Source organism: Metopolophium dirhodum, chromosome 1, assembly GCF_019925205.1.
Source record: "Metopolophium dirhodum isolate CAU chromosome 1, ASM1992520v1, whole genome shotgun sequence".
NCBI lineage: Eukaryota > Metazoa > Arthropoda > Insecta > Hemiptera > Aphididae > Metopolophium > Metopolophium dirhodum.
The window spans coordinates 108,586,399-108,598,536 of NC_083560.1; the positions used below are offsets into that span (position 1 = coordinate 108,586,399).

The 12,138-nt window shown below is 27.1% G+C and overlaps 1 long non-coding RNA gene across 1 annotated transcript; it reads right to left on the bottom strand.

Moving 5' to 3' along the window:
* Window positions 1-4,329: 4,329 nt before the first annotated feature.
* On the bottom strand, window positions 4,330-7,152 carry LOC132935806 (uncharacterized). The gene is made up of 3 exons (XR_009663345.1): window positions 6,971-7,152; window positions 6,782-6,888; window positions 4,330-5,985 (listed from the first exon to the last, which is right to left on the bottom strand). It is a non-coding gene; the product is annotated as an uncharacterized LOC132935806 (long non-coding RNA).
* Window positions 7,153-12,138: the final 4,986 nt, after the last annotated feature.

Here is a 12,138-nt window from a genome sequence, read left to right on the forward strand (position 1 = left end):
ATTTAAATAGATTTTAAAGACTATCAAAAAATATTTTTAATAAATTTTAAAAATGTTAATTTAATATATTTTTTTTAATGAAAAAGTGGCCATCAAAACATTGCTGCATGTGTTTTAAAAACTTTTTTTTATTCTTTTTTTTATATTTTTAAAAACATTTTTTAAATATTTTATTGCTCATAGGGCTAGGTGGTAACTTAAAACATTTACTACATTTGTCGTAATCTTAGTACTATACTTGATAAAATACAATTGAGAATAATTTATATTTCACTGGTTCAATGAATTATTACTTATGGTATTGAGAGTTGCTTATGATTTTCACTTAACATAACTAAAAGTAACTATAAATTAATTAATTTAATTTCTATTAAAGTTACTAAACTGTGCAAGTATTCTGATATTATGTGTATAATTTTGAAAAGCTATTTAAAAAATTATTACTTGTATCTAAACATAGAAATATTGTAACAATATGTAACCATAATGTCAATACTAGATTTAGAAAAATGTAAATATAAATATCATTTAAAATATGCCTAGATGTTGTAAATCTTTTGGTCTCGAAAACTCGTTAAATAGGATATACTGCTATTATTAAAGAAAGGACTTATACTGAATAATAAGAAATTGAAAAACATATTAAAAAATTTAAATCTTTCAATAAAAGTCCTATAAAAGTCTATAAAAGTCTTTTTTTTAAACAAATTAATATACTTAGGGTATGGATTTGTAAAAAGCAAAACAACAAAATATGATGGTAATTATTATTTGTATTTGAATAAATATTCAATTATATATTTTTTTTCAAGGATTTTTACTTAATCTAAACCTCTACTTTACAATACTTTTGGTTTTTAAAGTAGGTTTGTAATTATCAATTAACATATTATAGTTTAGTAGGTTTTTTTAATGAATTAATTCATTTGATTCATTCTTAAAGTCCATCTACAATATAAATATTTAATTATGTACAATAACATATCATCAAATGACTAATTGATATTTCTCTTAAACTCACTTAAGTAATTCACACATAAAAAGTAAACAAGTAAACTCTATAAGAATGAGGAAATAGCAAAAAATTGTACTAAATATTGTTTTTTATATTTATATAGCACATCAGAAAATGAGAAGTCTTTGAACCAACAACGTTATAAACTGTTTACAAAATGTGCTACAAAAAACAAAATTAATCTTGCGTCACTTCCTCTAACAGAAGAAGCTGTCAGACAACATTCTTATAGAGTTTACTTGCAAGTGCAGCTGTGGCTAGGTCATATAAAAAACCCGGAGGATTGTGAAAACGGAAAATTCTAACGTTTTCACGTCGTTTGCTGATTACAGTTAACGATTACAAACCACATAATACTATAATCAACTGACAATGATGATAATATGAGAAAAAGCGTCTTTTTCCGACGGTAGGTACTAAATACTTTAGGTAGGTACTTGTAGGGGAAGGAACTGTATGTGTAACACGTGTGTGTAGTTTTTGACCCTTTGTCGAGAACTCGCATTTTTTTAACACTCGGCATTTGTCGAGTACTCGAATTTTTTTAATACTCAAATTTTTTTTATACTCGATTTTTTTTAAATACTCGAAATTTGTCGAGTACTCGAATTTTGAACTCGACTCGACTCCAAATAATTAAAACTCGACTCGACTCGACTCGAAATTAAAAAAAAATACTCGTCCAACACTACAGTAATCAGCCTGTAAAAATAAAAAAAAAACACACATCATTGTAAAATCAATACATTCATCACTTCGTTCAGTTAAAATATATATCCTGTAAGTAACTTTAAAAAAAAATATTATAAAATATGAATTCAAAATTCAGTCTTCTACCTATAAAAAAATATACATATATTAATAGTGCAAAATGCATTAGTATGGAATAATAAAACTTTAAAAATAAATAATTGTTATTCATATCAACAAATAATTTAAATTAAAATGTTGTACTACTGTCAAGTCTGTGAAAATAAAAAAAAAAAAAAAATTTATAATCGTTAAAATATTTATCCTGTGAGTACCTTAAAAAAAAATATTATAAAATACGAATTAAAAATTTAAGTCTTCTACCTATAAAAAAATATACATATATTAAAAATGTAAAATGTATATTGAATATTAAAACTTTGAAAAGGTCCATGACTTTTAGCATTTGTTTGGTTTAAGTTTATGACATCAGTATTTTTGGAGTCAGGTCATAACACCACTTGAACCTCGTAATTATAAGCTGTAACAGTAAAAGCAACAAAAAGTAACATAATATAATATTTTAATATTATTATATTATAACATAAAGACTACAGTTTCCCTGATGGATGTACACCATTAAATGAGTCCCCAGCTGAGTTCTTGCTGAAATGTACATTATAATTTATAAATGAACACTACATACATATAAATTATGTTTTGGTCACCTTCCCAGTTGACAATTAAAGACTATCTAAATTCAAAGTATGTCAAATTAATGAACATATCTGCATAAACACATATAATATAAATATATATTATATTTATATAAACATGTAATAACACAACAAATCACCAACTCCAATAAAATTCCTAAAACACGAATAAAAACATTCAATATACCAGCCAAATATATACATCTATATATATATATTGCTTATACTACCTTTATAAATGGATCTTTTTTTTTAACAGGTTAAAATCAATCAGGTTTTTTAAAATTACTATGTTGACATACAATTTTTTTACTAAATAAAAATATTAATTTATTTTAATAGGTACTTATTATAATATATTTTTTTTTTATTTATTGATCGTGAAGCCCGGCAACTATGGCCATTAGCTGTTTGTTTTTGTTTGTAGGGGAGGGAACTGTAAGTGTAACACGTGTGTGTAGTTTTTGGCAGATTTTTTAGTGGGCACCTAAAAAATCCCTGCTATACCCCTGCTGTGGGTATCTGCCATGCCCGGGTGGGGGATGGTGGCACTTATCTCCGGACACCGTGACTTGCCCGAAGAAAAGTGCCGCCCATGAACCGAGGTTTGAACCAGCGTCGGTGTGCGTCACAACCGACGCCTTAGTCCGCTCGGCCACTCCATCCCCCTATTATAATATTTGTTATTTATAATAACTGTAAAAGACCTTACGAGCAAACAATTCGTTGGCCATTCGGAATACTGGAGCAATAGTTCCAATGACTAAAATTCAACTCCCCAAATTCAGAAACCCAATTATTGATATCTTCCATACATGATAAGTTTGATCTTATGTTAACGGTATGGCCCAATTTCTACAACCATTTAATTTGTATATTTTTTTGGAAATATCATTTTGTCAAATTTTTTCAAATCAAGTTTAAAGTTTAAAAGTTAAAAGTATTAAAAGTTCAAAACATCTTTAAAATATTCAAAGTTCAGAACAGAATTTGATAACTGATAACAGATAATTGATAGCGAAATCGTTATCTAATTGGGATTAGAGCCAATCGTAAGACAGTGTTTACTTTGGGTTCTCTAACAATGTACACTATGCTTATATGCTGTCCGGTAAAGTGTCGGTTTACAATAATAATTTAATTTGACTTGAATTTGAGTTGGCGCTCACTGATGACGTATTAAACATATAAATTGTATGGGGCTAGGACAGTTTTCCCGATTTTGATAACAGCGAGATATCATCAAAATCAAATTTCGGGAGATCGGTTATGCCAACCTTAGAAACATAAATTTCCCGTATAAAAATATTTTTAGTTTTACCTAACCAGCGTTTCCAACATAAAAATACAAAAATCTTAATTTAAAATAGCTAAAAACCTAACTACCACTTATCAATTATAACTACAGGTTATCAATATCCAAATTTAAAAAAAACAAATATTGGAGCTACCCATTACCCACCAAAGTTACACATTTAAACCTTGAATGCTCAAAAAATTAAAATAGTTTGTTTATGACACATCTAGTGAATCTTTGTAACACAGAATTCATAATAATTTTGATTATTCTTGATTAACTTTTGATAAAATAATACATGATTGAGTTACTTACATTTCCAATAACAATACGATGCGACATATGTTGAAGAATATTGGTGTATTGCTATTAATTGTATGTTCCACAACAGTTATTTGTTTTAAATGCAGTTTCAAAAACTTACATATGTCCATACATACATAAGCTCCTCAAACATTTCCTAAATTTAGTTTTAAGCTTATTCAATATTATCAAAGTAAGGCGTCAGCCACCCCAAATGCTATTTGCGCCCATGCATACATATTAGTATCAATTGTAAATTCATCATAATATATACACAGTATAAGACTTAAAAATTGCATTTACTCGTCTAAATTCTATATATATTTTATGTATAAGGTACATAGTTACATAAGATACAAACATAAGTAATGTGTAAATTATAAAACTAAGATTTTATATATGTACTAAAAAAAATTATATAGCTGAAATTTAAAATATAAATATAATATTCGTCTAAGTTTATCAATAAATAGAAACAAAAAAAAAAATACATTCAAATATACATTAAATAGACAAATATAACTTAAGAAGTATGAAGTGAAGAATACACTGTTGAGTACTGTAGAGATGTGACAAGTTGTCTTTAATTAACTGATTCGTTTTTTTCAAATAAATGAACTGGTTCAGACAGTACAGTGAATCATTTTATCATAAGAATCATAATTTATTTGTTCGTGACCACCACTGACGAGTTTATTTAATTGAATCATTAGTCTAATGCGAGTTGTTTCTTATCATAATTATACAAAATTAATTAAATGAATACAAAATAATTTATTATAAGAATCTAAATAATAAATAGTATACAAGAAGTCACTATTTCTATTTTTTGGTTTTTATACATCATATTTGACTTAAATAATATAAAATTAGTTTGTTGACACATTAAAAACACAGTAAATAAAAATCATCTACATCTTATATGGAGTTAAGTAAAAAGAAATAATAATTAATATTAGTCCCAATTATCTACACACCAAGTATCTATTTAGTTTAATTTTTTATTTATTTTAAACTAACAAACCATGTTTAGTAATCAAAGGTCAGGTATTTATCAATAGAGTAATATGGTTTGAAACTTGCTGGACAGTGATGTACTGATGTGATATGATATTTAATCTTTTAGTCGGGTAAATATTTAAACATAAATTCAATCAACCAACCAGGCAAATTTTATTTTAGCACATTGAAAATGAAAATTTGTTTCTTAAATTACATTTTAACCGTTTCTTATTCTATTTTATTGTATCTTTTAATAAGAAAAATTTCAATCCCCTAAAGAAGAATTCAATTACAGTAAAAATATTAACTTCAAAAAATACAAAATTGTTTGTTTGTTTTTTCAATATTTTATTTGTAATATCTATTTATTAGATTTTGTAATTTGTAATTTAGTTTTATAATATAGGAATTTTTTGTATATCAAGTGTCAGAAACAGCGTGGATTTTTGTGAACGAGACATCTAGAACCTACATATATTCTATTATAATTATAATCTATTTTTCATTTTTTATATATATAATATATAATATTAGGGCCTTGTCCTTGAGTATAGGTAGGTGCAACGTTTTAATGTCATTAATTATTATTAAGGTGTTAATATTAATAAGGCAGAATTTAAATCCCTACTCATGGCACCCAATTTATTTAGTTGTGCCTTAACCACAGTGGCACAGTATGGCACTTGTCACGGATTACAGAATAACATAATATTATTATATATAAATAAATACACCGGCATATATCCGGAAACGGTATTTACAACTCTATGTGGTATAGCTTAATGACGTTCTTTCAAGGGTGAACACAGAAGTTGAAGCTAGATGCCTATTTTGGTCATTACTCGTAAACCGCCATCTGGAACTGTTAGTGGAAACAGTTTTTTCAGAAGAAGTTTTTCCAAACAGAATAATCTCCTACATGGCTTGGGTACATGCATACACCAGTTACTGTATCTTGCTTACTAAAATTAGAAAAAAAAACAACTATATTAATTAAATTATTTTGAAAATAGTATTCATTTAATGGCTCAATATCATATAAAAAATCAATGAAGGTAAAATAGTAACCAATCAACATTATTCATAGTCCCAACACATAGTGTATCCCAATATATAATATAGCAAACATCCTTGTGTTATAGTTGTGAACCTATAGTGTATACTTGTATTGTGTTATAGTTGTGAACCTATAGTGTATACTTGTATTATTTATTATTATCTATGCCTTATGGAGAAAAATAAAAAATAACAATATAGGTAAACATGTAAACTTTTTAATATTATGAATAATTAGTAACTCCATCATCATTAACCATTACTATAAAATTTAACACTAAGGACCATAGTCAATGCTTAAGAATAAGTATTGCTTAAGTAAATGTTGGTAATTTAAAAACTAAAAAAGTTGTGATATAAAAAAACAGGTTAGGTTAGTAGCTATAGTAACTAAAAGCTATGCTTGATGCAGGTCTCGACGATCCTTAGTTTAAGTAACACTATTTCTTTTCTTAGGCTAAAGTCTCGTGTATGTATCTCGTTTGAGTCATAAGTAGGTACAGCTTAAGCAATACTTATTTATAAGCATCAGCTATGATAATGGCCCTAAACATTTACAAAATATCAGATATTAAATCCACATCTGACTGCAACTTTGTAAGATAAATAATTATCATTTTAATGTATCTGTTAAGTTGTTTCAGATGTATCACCACCAATAAGTAATACATTATAGGAATTTTAATACTATACAGAACATACATGATTTGAGTTATGAAGGTTTGAATGTGATTGTTGTAACTTGTAAATGGCATATTAAGTTTAACTTGGATTTGCGATGATTTTAATTCTTTGTAGATACATTTGACCTAGAAATAATACACTGTCGTATAACATAAAATTTAAAGAATAGGCAAGCAGATTAGTAGCCAAAATGTATGTACGACTTACGAAAATTTAAGGTGAACTGTTTAAATTTGTAATTTGTAACTGCACAGTGCACACGATAGTGAATAATAAACATATTGTATATAAGGTAAAAAAATGTAAAAAAAATGTAAAAAAATTAAATAATTAATAAATTAAATAAAAATTAACAAAATATTAACGAATAATTATTATTTACATTTGAATTGAACATAACATCAATTATTGTTTGCTGACATTTGAAGTGGCAACCATCTACAACCTGAACAATGGTTACACATGTTAATAATTCATTATCATAATTTAAAATCTATGATTATTTGATAAAGCAAATTTAGTATGGTTTTTTGGTTTTTTTTATAGTTTTTGTAAGCTCTCTATTTAACAACTGGAAAATTCGTTACACCAACCATTTAAATGGAATCTCCATAATATTCTCCATCGACAAACTTTAGATTTCACCATTTCTCGTTCTCCTATGTGGGATTAATCTCATCCACAAACAGACGACCACAATAGTTCTGAATAGAGTACATTAGTACATACCTAATGGCTAATATTATATTATATATCTGTCATTTACTAATTCACAATACGTTTATACCTATTGTCCAGCGTTAGTAAATTTCAGGACATGTCATATTAAAGTATTATAATTTATGACAAAATACATTTAGTTATAATCATTTTCGAGACGTATAATACGTCATAAACTTTGATGATTGAGTTCATCAATTATATAAACAATTGTTCATGTTTAACACTAAATGACTAAATAGATTTATTATCGATGTGATTATATGAATAGGTAACTACTTCTAGGAAAACTACTGACATAGAAAGTTGTATGTTACTGGCGTAATTACCAAATGCGAACTAACGTATAAATATGTTATAGTTTTTAAAGTTCAATAAATCTATAAGTTGTAGCTGATGACGTTTTCATAAGCTAATATTATACTTTTAAGTTCCCAAACGTTTCGGTTTAGGCCCTTCTAAAACGTAATCCCGGAGTCCCCCCGCCTAGTTGTATTTTGGAAAAGATTTAGTTTTTGTACGACGTTTCTGAAACTCGAGATTTGTATAGTTTGGAGGTCGGTGATCAAATTCGGTTTCAGGTGTCGAGACCATAGGAGCCGTTTTTCTCCGTCTTTTGGGGCTTCGGAAATTTAAAATTTGCGTTTTTCGGGGTTTCCGGTACGGACACTTAGATTTTGAGAGCGGTGAGCCTTTTTTTGTAGTCGGACGTTATGGAAGACTTTGCGCCGTATCGATGGATACCAAGATCGAGGTTATCCCATTTTTGGTTCGGGAGTTATGATTTTTCAAGTGTTTTTTGTACTTAAAAAATTACGTAGTTACGTGTATTTTGGATTTTAGGTTTTCGTTTGATCAGTAAGAAACTCGAGATTCCTGTCTTTTGGTGTACGAGGATTTAAAAAGGCTCTATGGTTGAAATACGTGCGACCATTATTTCGCCCGTAATCGGAGAAGCAAAAAGTTGAAAAACGCAATATGTGATTACTCGTATAATCAGACGTTTCCTTATGGTATACGTATGTATGACGTTTTAAGTAATAATTGTTTTGAACTTTTTTTTCACATTTATTCTAGTAGGCAATTATTTATTAATGTAAATCGATAGGCATATAAGAATAAAATATTAAAACCTATAAAATAATAGGTCAATTAACTCTAATATAATATTTGAGGTAACAAGTAACAACACAAAATTGGATGTACATTTTCAAAAATTAGCTCCTTTAATATGGGTCGTATCGTTTTGAAATCTTTAAGGTGCAATGCAGTGACATCTCTAGATCAAATTTCTGTTCTCGAAAAAGCCAAGTCTCGTATTTAAGTTTGAGAAATTGGTAAAACTAAATTTCCCGCTAATTTTTTTTTTAAAAAATTCAAATTTTGATCACAACATTTACCCCCTTAATAGTAGAGTTAATAAACTTTTAAAAACTGGTAACTGGTCTAGAGACGTTTCTGCTTCGATCCTCGAAAGTTTCAAAAAGATCGTACTTTTTTTGAAGGATTTGGTTTTTTCAAAATCGTAATATATTGAGAAAACCTAAAACCTACAATATTGATCGTATCGTCTTGAAATCTTCGAGGTTCAATGCAGTGACCCCTCTATATCCAATATCTGTTCTTAAAAAAATCACGTATCGACCCTAAGGCTGGATAATTGACAAAAGAAAATTTCCCGCCAATTTTTTTTTTGAACAATTCAAAATTTTGAACCTTAATTTACCCCCTTAATATTTGAGTTAAAAAAACTTTTACCAGATGACAAATGAACTACGCATGCTTCTGCTTCGATCCTCGTAGGTTTAATTAAGATAGGACTTTTATTGAAGGATTTAGGTTTTTAAATAGGTTTTTCAAATTCGTATTTTATTGAAAACCTAAATCATTCAATATAAGTGCTATCGTTATGAAACCTTCAAGGATCGAAGCAGTCAACCCTCGAGATCAAATTTCTATTCTCAAAAAAGTCGCGTACCGACCTTAAGTTTGAAAAATTAACAAAAGAAAATTTCCCGCCAATTTCATTTTTGAATAATTCAAATTTTGAACATGTAATTTACCCCCTTAATAATTGAGTTAATAACCTTTTAAAAACTGGAAACTGGTCTAATGTCGTTTCTGCTTCGAACCTTGAAGGTTTCATAAAGATAGGAATTTTATTGAAGGATTTGGTTTTTTCAAAATCGTAATATATCAAGAAAACCTAAAAACTTCAATATTGATCGTATCGTCTTGAAATCTCCGAGGTTCAATGCAGTGATACCTCTAGATCAAATTTCTGTTCTAAAAATAGCTGCGTCTCGTATTTAAGTTTGAGAAATTGGCAAAACAAAATTTCTCGCCATTTTTTTTTCTTGAAAATTCAAATTTCGATCACAACATTTACCCCATTAACAATTGAGTTAATACACTTTTAAAAACTGGAAACTAGTCTAGGGACGCTTCTGCTTCGAACCTTGAAGGTTTCATAAAGATAGGACTTTTATTGAAGAATTTAAATTTTTTAATATGTTTTTCAAATTCTTATTATATATATATTCAATATAAGTCCTTTCTTTAATAATAGCAGTATTTCCTATTTAACAAGTTTTTGAGACCAAAAGATTTACAACATCTAGGCATATTTTAAATGATACTTATATTTACATTTTTCTAAATCTTGTATTAACAATATTTTTATGTTTAGATACAAGTAATAATAAACATTATTTAAATAGCTTTTCAAAATTATACACATAATATCAGAATACTTGCACAGTTTAGTAACTTTAATAGAAATTAAATTAATTAATTTATAGTTACTTTTAGTTATGTAAGTGAACATCATAAGCAAACCCCCAACTCTCAAAACCATAAGTAATAATTCATTGAACCAGTGAAATATAAATTATTCTCAATTGTATTTTATCAAGTATAGTACTAAGATTACGAAAAATGTAGTAAATGTTTTTAGTTACCACCTAGGTAACAGTAAAAGTGTTTTTTTAAAATATTTTTAAACAAAATATGATGTAATATAAAATAATAAAAAAAACATAATAGGTACTTCATTTTTAAAACCACCCTAGGTAACAGTACAAGGAAAATAAAATACACGTCACTAGATAACAATTAGAAAAGTAATTTCAATTTTCAAGTTTCAAAGTACCTACTAAGGCACAGTGCATTTATAAAAACTGAATCTTCGATTGAATAATTTGAGCTTATTTGAAGTTGGTTAGGTTCTCTAGAGGTCATTTTCCGAAATTCTCAATAGTTTTTCCAAAACTTGTTTGAAATTGATTTTAATTATTTACTATTTAGTTGCAACTCCAAAAATAATTGTGCTACCTAGAGACTTAACTTACATTTTAACAATTATTAATTCATCATTGCTTTCAAATTTAAATTCATCTATACTTTAAACCATACGCCTATAAACTAACTATGCATAGAACAGGTACATCAAGGATGATGCAAAAGGAGAATGCAGACATGCATTTAGCTACAGGTATAACATTGAAGGGTAACAAAAGTCAATAATATTTTTTAATATAAAAAGTAATATAATATTAAGTTTGATAAATAATAAATATGTCATAGTATTATTGTAATTTGTCAAAATATCATAATTATATAAATATATATTTATTCATCATGGTGTTGAAATGAAGTTAACAATAAAAAATGAATTAACAGGGGTCAGCCATTGTCCATATTTCTTACAAACACAAATATTACTGAAAAAGTGACAGTAAATTTATGTTTGCTCACATAATATAGGTACTTATATACATTGTCCCTTAATATGGACTATATTGTATATGTGTTATACAGCATTATCTTTATAAGGAGAAAAGAATACCCATTTTGTTATGTACTAGAAAATCCCTATGTAGTACCTTCTATTAATTGTGTATTTATTTGAGTGAATAAAGTAGTCTGTTTGGTCTATTGATAGTCACCAAACGTGGAAGTGTGTTTAAATAGTATAGTCTGGAGTACATGTTTAACATCCAATAAAGGTATCGAAATTATGGGGTTAAATATTTTATACACTTATCATTCTTTATGTTATAACACCTAATTATTGCAAATTGCATTAAACTTAAATTTATTTTTTCTAAATATACCAATAAATTATAAATACTTAATAGATTGATACAGTTAATACATTTTAAAAACAAGAAATTGTCACACAACAAAATTAAACCTTAAACAACTAAAAACTATGAATAATTTGAAAGGTTAGGAATTAAAATAAATTTAAAGTACTTATTTTATTTTTTTAGTAAAAAAAAAAAACCAAAATTAAAAACATTCATTGCCATTTAAATCATTTTAATAATGTAAAGAAAAATATCTTGTTGAAATAATACTGTCGATTTTGTACTACAATCCAGGCTGAAACAGAAATAAAATTGAATGATTCAGTGGCCTAATATGTTTAATCATATATTTAATACAGTAAGAATATGTACATAAATATAATTAGAATGAAGATTTAATAAAACTGTGAAGAAACTGCCTATTGCATGTAGCGATCTGCCATTTAGTTACATAATACCTATAACAAGTTTAGTTTATCTTCAATAAAAACAGAAGTGTTAGTAATAATCATTGAATATACCTATTACTTACTGAAATACTTGTCCCAAAAAATAATTATGTTT